The 17,254-nt window shown below is 44.8% G+C and overlaps 1 protein-coding gene across 2 annotated transcripts in view; it reads left to right on the top strand.

The window, feature by feature from the left end:
• kif26ab (kinesin family member 26Ab) overlaps positions 1 to 17,254 on the top strand; it is a 66,434-nt gene that overhangs the window by 3,823 nt on the left and 45,357 nt on the right. The window lies entirely within an intron of this gene.

The following is a 17,254-nucleotide window of genomic DNA, read 5'->3' on the forward strand; positions in this document are numbered from 1 at the left end:
TGGGGTTGAAATGAGCGAGCTGCTCACGTTGGAGACTGAGGAGGAAGTTAAGTCCCAGTCGACCTTCGCTGTGCATTGAAAGTGTTCCTGTATGGCTGCTCCCACAATTCCCACCGCTGTTAAATATAGGCCCGGAGACTGCTGTTGTTGTGGCGGGCCGGGTTTGCCCCCGGGTCGGTTCTCCTTTGTTGTCCCATTTTAGAGAGAGAGAGAGTCTCAAAGTTGTATTGGATTACAGCTTTTTAAGGTTCACCCCGAATCCCACAGCACCCGATGTTCATACGGGAACAGGTAGACAAGGGACAAGGGGGCATTTCTGAAGCACCTGGGCTCTCTGTTTCAGACGTCTGCCTGTGTGGTCTAATCTTTGTTCTAAGCATATCAGATCTATGTTCAGGTATCAGGTAAGTCCACCCTGTAAACACATTTAGCCCACCCCGTAACTGCCATTATCTGCCATGGGAACTGACCTCCCCTTTTTAGTGTGGGACCCTTCAGCACTGCTTTGTGGCCTTCACCAGGTGCTCTGTGTTGTAGAAAGAGACGGGGGCAGCCCCCCCCCACCCTGTTTCGCTGTTGTTGATGGCTAAATTGGGCTTTAATTCTGGGGTGACAAACAGTGATGGCAGGGTGCTCTTATTGTACCAGAGTTATGGTATGGAAGGATAATAAACCCATTGTTTTTGTGAGCTTGAGCTGCCCACCTGTTGGGACTCATAGGATGGAGGCGGTTATGGATGATCGCTTCTAAATTGCTTCCTTCTTGGAGGGAATAAGGTCAACAGAGTGACTCAGGTGGCCTGTTGGAGTGTCTGGGATCAGGATATACCTGCAAAGGCTCGGCCAGTGTTGTGTCTGTGGCTGTCATGGGAAAAAACGAGAGCGGAGACTGTTTACCCGAAGTCGCACTTCCCCGCCCTCCCCATCCGCTGGCAGTCCCGTTTTTGTGGAGAGGAAGTCGGCTTGGTCCCCAGACGTCCCTCTCCCTCTCACCATGGCAGACTTATTGTTTGAACATAGTAGTTGTAGTGAGTGGATACAAATTGAAGGAAGAGCGTTGGAGTAGAGTGAATGTGCTTTTCTACATTAAAAGTACTGGAGGGAAAGTTCACTGTTCACTCACACACACACACACACATACACACACACTGAAGCCCTCCCAGACAGCTTTTGTGTTTTCCTGTTTGGGTTTAGAGGAACCTGCTATGCTATGTCCTGCAAGTCTGCAACTATAAGGAAGTGAAGGCCTTTTCCCTCCACACGTGTGTATGGGGGAACCCTAGCAACGACGAAGTAAAAGTTTTGTACAGAAACCACTTGGCCAGCATTACAAAACTCAAAATTTAAAACTATTTCTTTACACATCCACTGGCAGCTATTAAATATTTGTCATGCTTCCTGCCTTTAAGTGCCCGCCTCATTTCAAGAGCAACAGGGCACATGGTCTTGTGTTTGACAAGGTTTTGAAACTATGCATGCAACTATATTGCCCTTTATGCACTTAATTTGCAATGATTTTCTAATTATGAATATTTTATGACATTGTGTTGGAAGGGCTCAACCCCAAATTAACTTTACTGAAATTATGTCCTTGAGCTAACACCCTTAAGTTTCAGCTGCCATTTGCACATTTTATGTTATTCAGACGGCAGATGATTAAAATAACCCTGGGAAAAAAATGCCCTTTGCTAAAAGCCAGGCAGAAAGAGCAGATACACTGGCAACCTTCAGACTGGATCCAATCAAGGGAATTCACCTACTTAATTTGCATAATTAAAACCTACACGAAATAATACCTTCAGTAGTGAATAGCAGACAGTCTGGATTCAATAATTGCAGACTGTGTTTGTTGTGGCTGGACACAGTGGCTATGTGAGGTATGATATATAGAAAGACGATCAACCTCAACTTCAAAGAAACCAATTAGCTTCTTACTGTAATCAGAGACTCTGGATTAGATCCAACCTCGGTTTATACATGCTAACTGTTCTCTGCTTTTTTTGTAAGTCTCTGACGTGACCGCAGGGTGATACTTCGTATGTTGGTTGTGTGTGTGCTGATGAGATGACGTGATGATGTCATCAACCATCTCATGAAAAAGTTAAGAGAGTGTCATTGACAACAAAAGGCGATAAGGTTTGTAAGGAGCCAGTCGCCTGGTTTCCGTGTGACCTGTGAGGACTATAATTCCTCGCCCGTGGCCAGGCTGCAGCAGCTCAAACCCCTCAGTCACAGCTTAGACAGAAGCTCTGTCACTTGATATCTGTCTTTTTTTTTTAAAGGCTAACCATAATTGTATTTGCTGATCCATCAGAGAGATGACATTAGGGGGGAATGGGAGCCAAAAGGAAAATGCAAGGAGGTGCATCATAGCTAAGGTTCAAAGAATATTTCAAGAACAAGTTGTGCAAAACTACTTTGGGAAATGGGCTAATTCACTTTCTTGCAAACATTGATGTCTGTGCGGTTAATATGTAGCTGGAGCCAAGAGCCCGTTTCCCTAGATTAGCATAAAAGCAGGAAATAGGGGGAAACAGCCTCGTTCTGTCCGATGTTCTAAAGCTCAGTAATTAGCACGCTACATCCAAAACGTTTAATCGATACGAAAAGCAAAGAGTGAAAACGACACGTTTCGGTTATCTGCTCTATAAGCTGCAGCTACATGTTTAGCATACAGACATGAAAGTATCAATCTTCTCATCTAATTCTCTGCAAAAAAACAAAGCAAATAAGCACATTTATCAAAATGTAAAACTATTCTTTTAAAATTTCTGCAAATATGTGTTTGTTGCCCTCAAAGGCGATAAATAAAGTATGTATTTCGACTGCTAAAACTAAAGTTTGGAACATGGAAACATATTAAGTCTTTTCAATTGTTAAGCCATAGTTCGAGAGCAGACACATTGGGGTTTGGTATGTTGCAGAGACTGCAGGTCAGTAATAATGTCAGAAGAGCTAAAACCCACTCATAAATACTCAGGCCTATGAATACACAAGCACTCTTGGCCCTTGTGTGCTCCACCAGTTCACTGACTGATTAACAGAGAATGTCCTGCAGGGCTGTGAGGGCTTGAACATTTGGATTAAGTTGGAGGTTGAGGTCAGTTGCAGCCAGGACTTACCTATCTGATGACATTTGCCCTCTGCATATGGGGAAACTGCATTTGTGACCATCTTCCCTTTGAAGATGAAGGTGTAATGAAGTTAAATCTTCGTGACAGAGACTGAGCCAACCACCAGCTAATCATGGATACCGTGCACTGCTGATGTATGCACAATGTGTCCAAGCCTATTATGGATGGTGTGTACGAGTGTGACTATGAATGTAGCTGCAGGAATTCATTTGTTCCATGAAGCCTTTTGCCAGTTTTTTTTCCATGTGAATTCATAAATTATGGGACCAGTAATTCTCACAAACGACTCATTTGGATTCATGTTTGATTTGTTTCTGCTTTGTTCGTCATTTGACCCTTATTAGTGAATTCATGTAAATGTATCAAATCGTGTTTAGTCTCCTGAAGCACCGAAGAAAGCAAATTAATTATCCATGTCACGCACAAAATGTTTCCCGGCCAAAAAGTCAGACTTTGTGTAGAAATAAATTATTATGTGTGACCGGTGCCATTTTTCTAAAACATTCTGTGCCTGCTTGCCCACTTATGGATTTGTATAACTGTCAAAGAAGAAGCGTGTGTTTGCGCCGGCCAAGGAGCCGGCAGGAACATTGCTGTGTTGATGATGTCACTGTGCACAGATGAGTGTCTGAGAGAAGACGAAGTGGGTGCTGCTGAATGGCTGCAGATCTGCCTACCTGGCTACTGTTTCTGAGGCGAGTTGGGAGTGTTACTTCTCCTTTGTTGACTGACCCCTGACCTTTCTGTCAGCTCTCCCACTCTTTAATGGTGGGTTAGGGTTTCAGAGGGCCGGCCTGGGCTGGAACAGGTGTACGCTGCCAGCTCAGCTGCAGGAGGGCAGACGACAGGACAGAGTGACTTGCAGACGGACGGATGGAGAGAAGGATAGAAAAAAGACTGTGTGAGGAAACCCCTCTGGTTGTGAAACTTGAGCTCACGTGGAGTTAAAACAGAGCATGACGATATTATTCTATTCACCTCTAAGCACCTGAGCCCCTGGGGCTCTCTGTAATGTGTGTGTTGTGTGCCTGTGTGCCTGCTCAGCAGTGCATGCACTCCAGAGAGCCTGGGAGGAGATGAGAAATGAGACGGGAGAATAGAGGAGACTCTGGGCTGAGCCGTCCCCTCGCCTCCTCCCTGCATGCAGTGTGACTTCTGCTTTATGGCATGTGGCTGTATTAAACCGCAGAGCAATAATCTGGTGTCAAGTGGTGCAGAGACCATAGACATCAGTCATGGCGCTACCGTGCCGTACTGTATCTGTGAGCCTCAGCAGCATGCAGCTGTCCGCTGCCGGTTTACCTCAAGTCTCCACAGCTTCATTCATTCACTCTTTCAGCTGTCAGACTCCTCTTCATGTGACACATTTGCATGCATTGTATTCTCTTCTTTCAAACCCACTGTTGGGGCTCGGTATCGGTGAGAAATACGTCTGTAGCACCAAGTATTTAAGGGCTCTGAAGTACTGAAACCTGGCATCAAATGTGTCATGTGTGGCTAGATTAATAATCTTATTAGCTTATTCTTTCATTAGACAGTTCTCGGATTTAAATCAAAAGTTTGTCCCACTGTATTTTAACATTCAAGAATTTTCTTCAATTAAAAAATGGCTTTTGTGGAAACACTTTGTTGTAATTCTTAAAGTAAAGTATAAAAAACCCTATCATTTGATAGTTGTATAAAACTCAGCTGTCTGTTGCGAGTAGCATTCAAAAAATTTCAATCAATACCAATCTGTACTTACTGTTCAGTAGAGTATTTCAGTACAGTGGACACAGAAGAAAGGACTCAGTTGGCTAACTTTTCGGTTCAAGTACTGCAGGAATTTAATTGTCCTTTCCTTCATCTCCTTTATTTTCCATATTTCTCCACTTGGAAACTGCACTTTGCAGCCATGGTGCTTTAAATGTGGACAGTGGAACAACTCCGCCAGTAGTTAACGGAGCGTAAAGAGTTTCTCGTTTACTTTCCTGCCTCCAGATTTTCACAGCTGGTCCCGCTTTTAAAAGTAACTGACTTTTCACTGTCCAGAAGCCTTTTTTTTCTTTGAACCTTCAGGCAGCTCTGTAATGAATGCCACATCTTCACTATGTCTGCTGCAGTTTCATTTTACATCTTTAATTTAGTGAGCTGAAAGTGAATTGACCCCAGTTGTTGCTGCCCAGTCCGCTACTTATCGCAATTGCGAGGGTAAATTGCCACGAGGCAGAGTGCAGGAAATGGGTTCAGGGTGCGCAGATGCAAGGGTTGATAGGTCTGATGGAAACTAGCCGAAGCTGCAGTAAGGCTGATGCTTATTGCCTTTCATCAAAAGGAAAGTGAAGAAATCTGTCAGAGGAGGAGGAAGAGGAGGAATTCTCCACCTGGAATAACTGCTATTCCTTAAATCTGCACTCGGCTGCTGGCTGCTCAGAAGAGCAGATCCACGGCGGGCTAGATGAAACAGGAACTGACTGAGGCTCCTCAGCAGATGCCCACTTACACACACAGGAATCTACATACACGGGCACGTGCACACAAGTGAACTCATGCATGACACTGACACACTGACACACAGATGCACAGACTTTACCTGAATGTGTCCTCTTCTGGCCATCTGGCCCTTTCTGGTGCGGCTGCAAGCCACTGTAGTGTCTACAGAGAGCCGTCCAGATGTTCCCTCAGTTACCTGTCAAGGTGAGAAGAGCAATTTAGAGCTGCTTCAACCTGGGAATTTACTTTGCTGCCTTTAGTTATTGTGAAGGTTGCAGTGCCTCTCTCATTCACTGAAGTCAAATATGTACAGACGACCTACAGCCATTCAGATAAAGACGTTCAATCAAAGTGTGTGACTTGGGAGACCAGCTGCGCCATCACCTGTGTAACGAGAATGAGAAGGCAATAAGCTGTGGCTTCATCTTTATGTTATGCTAAGAAGCAAACCTGCTCACTAACATTTACTAGCTAGTCTCCTGGTTGTAGCTTCATATTTGATGGACAACGCTAACTCTTAGCCAGAAAGAGAAAAAGGTTAGTGTAACTGCCAAAACGTATATTCCGATAAACAACATGTTTGTTGGCGACATGCTAGCTGGCATTGCGCAAATGAATTAGTTATGTGTGGTCATTTTGAGTTGGTGCAATAATATTGAAAGTACCTGTTCACAGGTGTATATTTACTGATTTAATTCAGAAGTCAGGCAATAAAAACTGAGGCCTGTTTTTGCTTTATTAGCGATCTTTTCATCGATTGTTTTGACTTAAAGCACCAGATAATGCTGAGATTGTGACAACACCTGTATGCTTTTAGCTATTTTCCCATTGTTAGTGTATTTGAAGAATGATTGCCATGCATAATAGCACTTGTCAGAATGGGTTTGCTGCTGTTTGGTGAAGGATCATGTGTTACAATGAGCCAGACTGAAATGAAACAATGGATGTGCTGTCGAGGCTGGCAGGGCGATGTGTTACAGCAGAGGTCTGCAGAGCATGAGAACGGAGCAACAAAGGCAGAAATGTCAATGAGCAAATGATACAAATGCAACAAGAAGTGTAACCAGTGGGAGTTAATCAGTTTGACTTGTTAATTTAGGGCAAGCCGCCTGTGTGTGTGTGTGATTCTGAGTATGTGCTGATGTATGTATGTTTTGATGCACTCGGCGCTCGCACTGCCCAGCTCCATATGTCATGGTGAAGTGAGACGTGCATGATCCAGGCAGACTGCAGTCCATTATTGAGTCTGATTCAGAGTATTGGAAAAACATAGTTGTTGAGATAAATTTTCAAGACGGTACACAGACACCGAGGAGCACTGAGTTGGAGGTAATCTCCTGCTGGCTCCATAAAATGCGCTCAATTGACAGCAGGCCTTGTGGTAGCAGACAAATCGCCTGGCTTATAGCAATGTGCTGAAAGAGAACGCCAGTGCTGTGTGTCCTCGCCAAGATGGATATGCAGACAGCAAACTCCGGGCTGTTTGGGCGTGGCTCCCTTGCTCACAGCAAACAGTGGATCAGTGGAGTATGGTGCCTAAGTGGACCCTACGTTGCTTTGTTTGTTTTCCTCTTTGGCAGATGCTAATGTAGCTTCTACTATACTACTTCTCACCTGCCAGGTCAGAAGATGGCCTCTTTGGCAACATTTACCCTCAGAGTGTGTCGCGTCGAGTGTTGGGTGTTGATGTTTAAGGAGCATTTTTACAAAAAATAAGTCTGTGATCAATGTTTATTAGCAATTGTCAAAGTTCCAGGAGCAAGGCACTCAAGGAGTTTGTTTTTTGCAGGAACTGTATTTTATTTCCAACTGAAATAAACGAATAAACAAACTAATAAACTAAAAGACGACTGATTCGATTATATACAGTATTTTGTATACAGGTTGATGGTATGTTTAATTATGATGTATAGGAAGGGGTAATATTGCTGAAATTAAGCCAAATGTTTTTATATTTGCACTATTGATGTATACAATTAGCAAATTATGACAACGTTATTACTATCACCTCACAAAGCTGATGTTGAACGTGAAAACAAATAGTGGCTTATTTACACATCAGGCATACATGTAGCATATTAGCATTCGTTCTGAGTCATGTTTCTGGCCGCCTGCCAAATATTCACTCTTTTTTTTTTTTTTTTTAGCTCTGTTTCAATCTCCAAAAACTCCTGAGGAAAATACCCCTTAGTGGATAAATACAAGTACAATTGCAAAGTTTGTAACCCTAGTAAGCTAACTCAAATTTAATGTATATGTATCCATACAGCTCTTCAAAGGTACAGGAAATACTCTTTCTCACTCTAGTGATCCTGTTAGCGAAGTCATTTTTCTCAACGATCCCAACAATCACATCTTTAGTTTGGGACAACTGGGTGCAATTTGATGTCTGTTCCTAGAGGAGCCTCTCAGTGACCAACAGTAGTAAACTGTGCAGCTGCTGTGTGAATGCACCGGTGTGCTTTCATGTCATATTTCTATATATATATGTCTGGTTGCCAGTATGCATGCATCCCTGTGTTATTCTATTTGTGTTTGTGTAATAGTAGATGGATTGTGATGGGTTGTGTTGTGATTGGTAGATGGGTTATGCTAACCCGTCTCACTGGCCTCCCCAGCTACGCGTTGGGCCATTCTTTATTGTCAGGAGCTCATTCTGATACGTATATAGTGCTCCATAAATCCTGGCGCTGTGTGAAAATGCCAGTCAAAGTTCACGCTGCTCATGTTCATTTCATGCTTGAGTGTCCAGCTCCGTGAGGCAGGATGAGTGCGCGTATTGATGATGTGTGAATGTGCGTGTAAGTACCAGAGGAAAAAGAAAGAGACGAAGCACATTCAGAGTCCCTCCATCCTTTCCACTTTACCGCAGAAGTCATCCATCTTTCTGAACTTAACTGCTACCAATTTATGATTGCATTATTAGAGTCAGAGTTTTATAAAACGCAGGCCTGGTGGTGGCCTGGTAAATGGAGAAGGTGACTGGCCAGTGCCATTACTCTGGTACTCGGCGGGCTTAGCTCAAGGAGAAATATGATGAGAATACAAGCTCTCTTTAGCTCTGATATCGGCCCTGCTGTTTTTTGACTCACTCGTGGTTTGGTGCTTATAGGGGCTGGGCAATAATTCAATATGTTTATTTGCTGAATCACCAGAAAACAAGATATATCATGATTTATATTTTTATCAAGATATGAAATTACCCAAACTGTGACAGAACAGTTTGGCCATATCGCCCAGCCCTACCACATAATACTGTAAAACTACAATTCACTCAGTTATTAGCCTAATTATTGGTCTGTCTTGTTGAATATCCCAAACCTCTGATTTCCACCAAAACATTGATCCCCTCTATAGACGGAAGGGGGAGAAGAACAGACGTGTTGTAGCACAGTACTCATTTTTCTTTCATTATTGAATGACTTGACTTTGCAATTTGCCTGCTGACATTTGAAAGGAAATGGCATCACGATGCATTTTACAAAATGGCAGCAAAGTTGCTTTTAATCCCACGGAATACCGTGTCGCTGAGTTTCTCAATAGGCGGAACACCGAAAAGGTCAACCTGCGCTGTATGGATTTTCATAATGGATTTTCACCACAAAGAAGTACCCTAAGATACAGTAGCAGTGTTGTTTGTCTGTGAATGGCAAGTGAGGTCTTTTTCTCCGATTTTTGCACAAACCCATAGAGAAGCATTCAAAGCAGCGACGGTCGAGATACATTGCGGTTTTTGCTACTTTCACCCGGCTTGACTTAAATTTATCATGAAAGAGAATCGATTTTCATCCCTTCTTTGCTAAACTTGGTATTGCCTCAAGTACTGATACCGGACAGCTTTCCTTTAAATGTCTCATCCAATGATCTGCTCGGCAGAGTGATCACAATGAGAGAGAAAGAGGCCCTTTGTAAAATCTCCTCAAAGTGGATAAAAGTGTTCCATTGTGCCTTCAACTTTCAGAAACAGTAAAGAAAAGCACATTTACTTTGGAGGTCACAGAACACAATGCAAATGAGGCTAATTAGAATTACACTCAGATCAGCAGATATATACAGTGCTGTCTTGAGAAACGATGCCATCTTGAGCTTGTCATTACTCCCAGCGGATGCTTGTGGAGTAAACCTTCCCCTGCCTTCTCCCATGATCCGACTCCCATTAATACATCCGTCCTTTATGCTTCCCCTCTTGTTACTGCCGCTCTATTTTATGATGTCAGTCTCTCCACTGAAGAGCTCTGGGCTGTTTTATCTCCTTCGTGTGTGTTGGGCACTTAAACGTAAACCTCTCTGTTTACGAGTCCCAAACTGCCTCTCCATCCTCTGTGTTTGCTGCTCAGTATCAGTTCAGCATTGCCCATAAAAGCACAGCTATCCTCGCTGTTCCGGGGACTTGCTGTTGGGCCTGGGTCTGCAGACCCCCAGCTAAGAGCTGCCCGGTTCCCATGCTGAGTGTGAGAACAAGTCAGCAAGAGAGTGTGTGGACAAGTATGTCTGTATATGTGTACATGGTTATTCATAGAATTGTCTCTTTGGCCCAACTGAACGTAGTTCGATTGCCTTGGCATTTTACTTGTCTTTGGAGCTGCTTTCAGTTAGTATTTTGTTCCTACATGCTGGCGTTTATTTTCTGTATGTATTTCAGGTGGTTAACTGCTTCTCTCAGAAGCCTTTAAATCAACACGTTCGACAGTAGCTGCTCTAAATTTGTAACATTTTATTTAGCATTTGGGCTGGAATGCCTTTGAACGTGTCTGTGCAACACGGAAATGCTTCCCTCCCTCTGTTAAAAGGAGGGAAGCTCTCGGGGAGCACACCTGTGTCTTTGGCCTTGGTGGATTCCTGCATAGCTTTACTGTTCAGAGGTGGAGTGGAGGCTACTGTTGTGTTCAGTCCGCTGACCCTTTGCTGTGTCCCACCCCCCCGCTGACAACTCAGTAGCTCATAAGAGCCAAAACTTACAAAACCAGGGTCCTTCTCTCATGTCTGCTGCAAGTCCAGACAGCTAGCGGGCCGTAAAGCTATTATGTGGTCAAACTTAAATGTGTGGTTTTATTCACACACATCATTTCTACAGGTTGTGTCAGCTTTAGTTGGAGGTTTAAGCAATGTGTTGGTTTCCAGGGGAGGCGTTAGTCCTACAAAGCAATGCTGACCTTTGACTTGACTTCATGAGATGTTCAGATATAATTTATATGATCAACATCTTTAATTCATCTTTTGTTGTGGTTTTCATCGGGCTTGTAGATGCACAAATCGTGATTTTTCTCTTTTACTTTTCTTTTCTTTCCTTTTCATGTGCGGCTCCTGCCCCCAAACACAGGTAAACATGCACACATGTATTCAATTTCTATAAAAAGGCCCATCCGTCAGTGTGAGCATTTCTTCACTAAAATGTATTCACCGCTGTCAAACGGTCATTACCACTTCCATCTAGCGAGAAGCTACCCTCCTCCTCCCTATTCTGTCCATCCACTGACCCCTCGGCCTCCCCTCATCCCATGCTGGGCATTTATGTCTTCATCTCTTTGTGAGTCGAAGGCTGTTTTGGCTGCGGCGTCCAATGGAGGGGTGAAACCAGGGCACACTTGAACTCCCATTGGAGGGGCCGCTGGAGACCACATTTGAACTGAATTTGACCTGTCCGACTGAACCTGATTTGTGTGCTTTGATCTCTTTAAGTCCCTTCTTATGCATTTACATACACATTTAGAATCAGTTTCAAGCAGCGGTTGGTTCCCATGCTGGAAAGCATGTAGGAAAGGGATTCCTGCTTAAGTTGTTAAGTTATAGAGGGTGCCATAAAAGCCCTACAGTAGCCATTCAAAGTCATGGTGGCGCTGTGGGGATGAAGGGCTCGAGGCTCCTGCGGTAGCTGAACAATACTTAATTAGCTCATAAACAAAGGCTAGTGGGGGATCAGAGGGGGCAATCAAAGCGTCCCGTTCCTTTGAGCTTCTCTCGCCATCAACAAAAGCCTTCTAATGGCCCCGTCACTCTGCTTGTTGTGTCTCACTACGGTGTGCTTCCTGACAACATAAAAGGCTCACATTCCAAAAAGGGCCTCGGACAAGAGACGCTGGCCGTCCACACCTCCCTCGGCCAGCGGCGCTCCCCACCCTTTCCTCTCGCCGCCAGATATTGACATTGCTCCTCCGCTCACCTCCTCAGTGTATGTTTGGTTCCCCGTGGCGACCGCTGAAGCTTTCATCTCCCCTCTTTCAGTCTTGTGTCCGTGACTTTGGTGGTCTGCTTTATTGCGTCCCTTTGTGTGACGCTGTGCTGGCACGCTGCTGGGAGCCTGTGAGGGAAGTGCACCACTGTGCCAGGATCTTTTGGGGTTATTCAAGCTTGGCATGAAGACAGGTGTGTAAGTCGTGTGTGTGTGTGTGTGTGTGTGTGTCAGGTGTGCATGCCTGTGCGTCACAGTGGCGTGGTGTCCATGTTTGTACAAGACAGTGAGTGTGTTATTTTTTGTATGTTTGGACACGAGGCCCTCCAAAGAAAACAGACGTCCACCGCCACACGAGGATGGCCAGGCAGCAGGTCGGAGGCAATCTCTCCTTGTTTGTGCGACTATGTTATCATCTCCTGTTTCCTGTCAAAACAGGAAAAGACATGGGCGAAAATGGAGGTTAGGAAAGTGCTGCCTTGATGTGCGTTGGCTGGAGCTCCAGCTCTGCCTGACAGTGACCCTCCTGGCCAGGAAAAACAGACCCGTTCAGGGCGTAACCCACTGCGGGATACTTCATGGTGTTATTTTTATCACTTTCACAAAGCAGGGCGAGGGATGCTTTCCCCAACTGTTGACACAGGTCTGGGTCATTTTTGTCTCCAAAACAGTGCGGGAGTAGCGGGCGGAGAAACGGAGGGAGACGTCCCATCTGGACGTGTCCCTTTGGCTGGCAGCCTCACATGATTGTGGTCTCTGTTTAGGAAGGGAAATCCTTTTTGACATTTAGTTAATCATGAAAGCGAGACACTCCTTTTCTTTGGATGATCCCTGGACCTCCATCACAATACCTTTTCCGTCAGGCTGGAGGTGTCATGTGATTTTATCCATCCATCACACATATTTGTTCATTCTTTACGACAGGATTGCACACACACACACACACACACACACACACAGTAGACCTGGTAAATGCTCTTTTATGAGGCGTAACTGCGAGAACATTCCAGACAGTAGAGTCAGCTATCAGTGTGGTTCAGGCGGCTTACTGCTGATGGCATTGCAGGTAAAAGCCCCGGCGTCTGCTGTGACATGGCTAAATGAGAAGGCACGGAGAGGCACGCTGCACAAACAGCTGATTAGGGAGCCGGCTAATTATTGACTGTTGAAAAATGATAGCCATCTCCCTCTCTGCTCCGCTTAGGGAGTCACTGTGTAAAACTGAGAGTTACTCTTGTGTGGAATTCCAAGAGTTCGAAGGCAGAGTTAACTTTAGCTCTTTACGGGGTCTCTAAAAAAGAAAGAGCTGCGTGCACAAGAATGCTATTGTTAGACTGAGCAGATTGCACCAAGCAGGCTTTTCGTTTTCCCAGAAAACTTGAGGCCTTAGTGACCTCAACTTTAATTCACTACCACTGCTTCAGTTTTTTTTGTGTGTGTGTATTTGATCAGTAACTGAACACGAGTCCTGACAGGTAAACATTGGTGATACTTCCCTCAGCACGTAGCGTCTAGAGCGGCAGCAGTGGTCTGCTCCTTTCTCCGTGACCCAGATTAAGATACGGCGTGTGCTTGTTGACTGAGGTCGTTGTCATCAGCAGGCGTTCATTTGTCTTTCTTGACAGACCTTCATGTGGTGTTGCCGTGCTTTGGCAGAAGGCCACACCGAAGCTGACCTCCATGAGTCGCACAATTAGTTACCCTTTGACCCCTCAGTCCCACAATCAAACTCAGGGCATGGACCGGGCATGCTTCTGCATCCCCAGACCCACTTTACATATGACTATGTGTGTGCGTGTGTGTGTGTCGCGTGTGTGTATTTGTAGCTCAAAAAGGCACAGATGTAGCATGTGATTCAGTCTGACATGATGTAATTGCTTGTTCTTCTTTCAGTCTACTTCAACACTTGAAATTAAAGAAAATAAAGCATCTGGAGTCATGCATACAAATCTTCACCCCCAACCTAATGATATACAGTATCAGGCGACTTTCCATTCTCTACTCATACATATAAAAAAGATCCATTAGTCTGTCTCCATCTGCTGCAAACTGTACAGCTTTCCTCCTTGAGTGACTATTGTTATTTAACTGATCTTAACTGGGTGTTTCTCATGCTCTTAAAGAGCAGTTAAAGCGCATCACTCAGGGCTCATGTAGACAGACAGACTCAAATGAACACCATTATACCCTTGAGCCAAAAATATAAATCTCACTGCAGACTCAAGCTCTCCATTTTCACTTTGTTTGACATGATCCGTCCTTGCCGTGTGGCTTTGAACACGCGATTCAGCTGTGGACCTGCAGCTTCCTTCTATTTCTCTCAAGACTACGTGTTTCTCCATCACGACGGATTCCTCAACTCTCACCAAGCTCTTCTGTGTTTTGACATTTAATATGAGCAGGCAGAGAGAAAGCCCCTGAAGATTGTGAAGAGCACAATTCAAGACAGAACTCAACAAAGCTGCCAGCAACTCCAAGGTTATCTCTTCATTTCGCGATGGGAAATGACAGCAGCAATGTCCTTGTCCCTGTCATGTGAATAGAGACGGTTTCGTAACTTGTTCCCTGTTTTGCGTTTGGTTGGGTTGAGAAAAGACTAGATTGGCAGTCTCCAGTTAGCGCGTGTCAGTGATTTGTCCGACCTCTTAGTCATGAGGAGGCTTATTATTTCTTCATAAAAAATAAAGTGAATATTTTTTAGCCCAGCCAATCCTCACCAACTCATTTGAATATTAAGTGAAATAGTTGGAGTTGCTTTTTTTGCTGCGAGGCCACAAGGCCATTTGCAGGATGCTATTGTTTCTCCAAGACAAAGTGGCAAAATGTGCATGTGAAAACATTTTGATAAGCCAAGCATTTTCTAGGATGGTGAATGAAAATCCTTCGGACTCAGTAAGTGGATTAGTGTGCGCTATTCTCCACCGAGATAGTTCAGCCGACTTCCTTATCTCGCTGATGTTCAATTGAATATGTCTAGACGTCTCAATTAGCAAGAAAAAACCCCAACAAAACCCAGATACTGGTTAGTGCTTATCTAGCAGTACTCCCACCAGCCTTCAACAACTAGTTCTCATAAACAGACTACAGTTTTCCATTAATACAGCCCTTCCTGGCTGAAAGCCCTGGGCTGATGTTTCAATTTCTATTATTAGTGATAATTGTGTTCTGTGAGAAGTCATTGGCATGGTAATGACATCTTTCATGATAAATTAGTATTCCCCCCTCTCTCTGCCTCACCTACACTAGGCTGTTGCACCAGACTGAATCTGCCGCTCGCAACTCTGCTGCTCCATTGTTCTCCCGACACGCAGCAGCTCTGTGAGACACAAAGCATGTCACTCTCTGAGATAAAGCTCTGCAGACTGGGAGTGGATGGGATAGGGACGCTCAGCACAGCTCACCTTGGCTCAGGGTAATTTGCACTTTGCTGTATGAACACGGTTAAGGAGCCAAAATGGGGGGACGACTAACCTTTAGCTCGTTCTACAGTCCCTACGGCTTTGTGTTGCTAATCGGTCACACGGTTGCTCCCGCATCCGCGCCGGCACATGGGCCGATAAGTGAAAATTGAGATATCCCCCAAATGAGAAAAAAAGAAAAGTGCCATGCTCAACAATAACCACTTGCAGTGGCTCATTATGTGGCTTCACAAACCAAATCTATAGTCACTCCGTGTGTAGAGAGGGAGTGGGAGGGAGACTGGAACTCCAGCAGCAACAGAAAACTTGAATATTTATCCACATGGCAGCTCGCCAGCATAATTACTGTACTGTCCATTCCAAGAGGAGAGCGGAGAGAATAATTGTCGCAGGATACTCAACACTTCACATTGTCATCACTTTCCTGCCGCTCTAGTTTCATGACTTGGTGTATGCATGCGTTGACACGCAAGGTGTCTGAGATGAAATATTGCAATGGTCATATAAAAAGAGGCCAAAGCGCTCCTTATATGTTCATGTGCTGCTTGGCATGAAAAAGTACTGAAATTTCGATCCAAAAATGATTAATTCTGATCATGTTGTTGATGCGTAGACTGAGATTTTTTTTTCCATTATAGGGATCTGGAGGATGTTGTTGGAGATACCGTATGCAATTACTTCTGTTTGAGCATGAGTAACCCCCTTTGCATTTTTGTCTGATAATTAACCGGTTTCGCGCACACTTGCACGTCACACTTTACTCTCCGCGTGGCTGAGGGAGTCCTGCGATGGGGATCAGTTGCCATAAGCTTTAGCGGCAGTTTGTTTTCTCTGTAAATAAACTGCAGGGAACCGGGAGTGCTCCATTTCCCAGTCCAAACCAAAAGCCCTCCCGTAGAACAAACTGCAGAGAATGCAGCTCTCTTGGTGCGACAGCTCTGAGAGAGGAGAAGCAGGTGGCTGTCATCACTGCGTGTCGACTGAATGGGGGTTTGAAATACAAGTGAAGTAGTGGTTTGGGCTGTTGGAGGGAACTATTGTATCAGGATCCTCTATTCGGCAGTGAGTGTTTTTTAGAGTGGGCTCTTAGACAAAAATAGATCTCTCAACGGGCTCCAGTGGATGGATACCGAATACTGTTTCAGTTTCATGCTGCACACTAATGAGGACTTTGCAAATGTATGGAACAGTGGGGGAAGTTTCATTTCAGCCTAAAATGCTCAGTTTTAGCTTTTAAGTGCCAGTGGTCATATGTTGCATCTTTTTGCAAAATAGCAGATTGAGAGGAGAGGACCAGCCACTAATCTCTACGTTTCATTAGCGATGCTCTCTGAGAATGTGCCAGATGATTTTTAACCCTCTCACCTTGTTTTCAACCTCCATCCCCTCACCCAACCTTTCCTTCCCCTCCTCTGTCCTTGCTCTCACCTGCAGGTTACAGCAACACCTGGCTCCTGCCTCTCCAGCTTGCCTGTTGAATTTTTTATTATGTACTCATTTTTGGTTTGTTTCCACAGCCGAGCCTGGTTGGGGGGGGGTGGAAGAGAAACTACCCTGAGAGAGTCTCTGAGCCAAAAATCAGCCATTCTAATTAGAGGTGCACAATTGTTGGTGCAAGTGTACATAAACACAACCCACCGCGTCCCCGGTGAGAGCAGCATAGCAAGCAGCCCTGCTGCTGTCTGACGTGCTCCACAGCAGCTACTGTACGGGCAGACAAGTGGAAAAATATTTCAGGTGAAAAAAAGTGTATCTGGCAATGCAGCTGAGCATTACTTCCACTAATGAGAAAACTTTGGATGGATCATTCTCTCTGTGAAAGCCAGAGCACTGTTCCATCTCTGAAATCAGCTTCTTATTGAGTTGAATTAAAGGAGTCTTTGGGGCAGTTGCTAAAGGCCCCTCACTCTCCCACTGGTGAGTCCAGGCTGGACCTCCCAACAGCCTGACCTCGGCCAAAGCCGATGAAAGCATGACGGATCTGGGGCTGAGACAGTAAAGGCTGCCTAGTGTCCACAGAAGAGAGAGAGAGAGAGAGAGAGAGAGAGAGAGAGAGAGAG

Source organism: Anarrhichthys ocellatus, unplaced genomic scaffold (assembly GCF_004355925.1).
Source record: "Anarrhichthys ocellatus isolate YVR2014 unplaced genomic scaffold, GSC_Weel_1.0 scaffold7, whole genome shotgun sequence".
NCBI lineage: Eukaryota > Metazoa > Chordata > Actinopteri > Perciformes > Anarhichadidae > Anarrhichthys > Anarrhichthys ocellatus.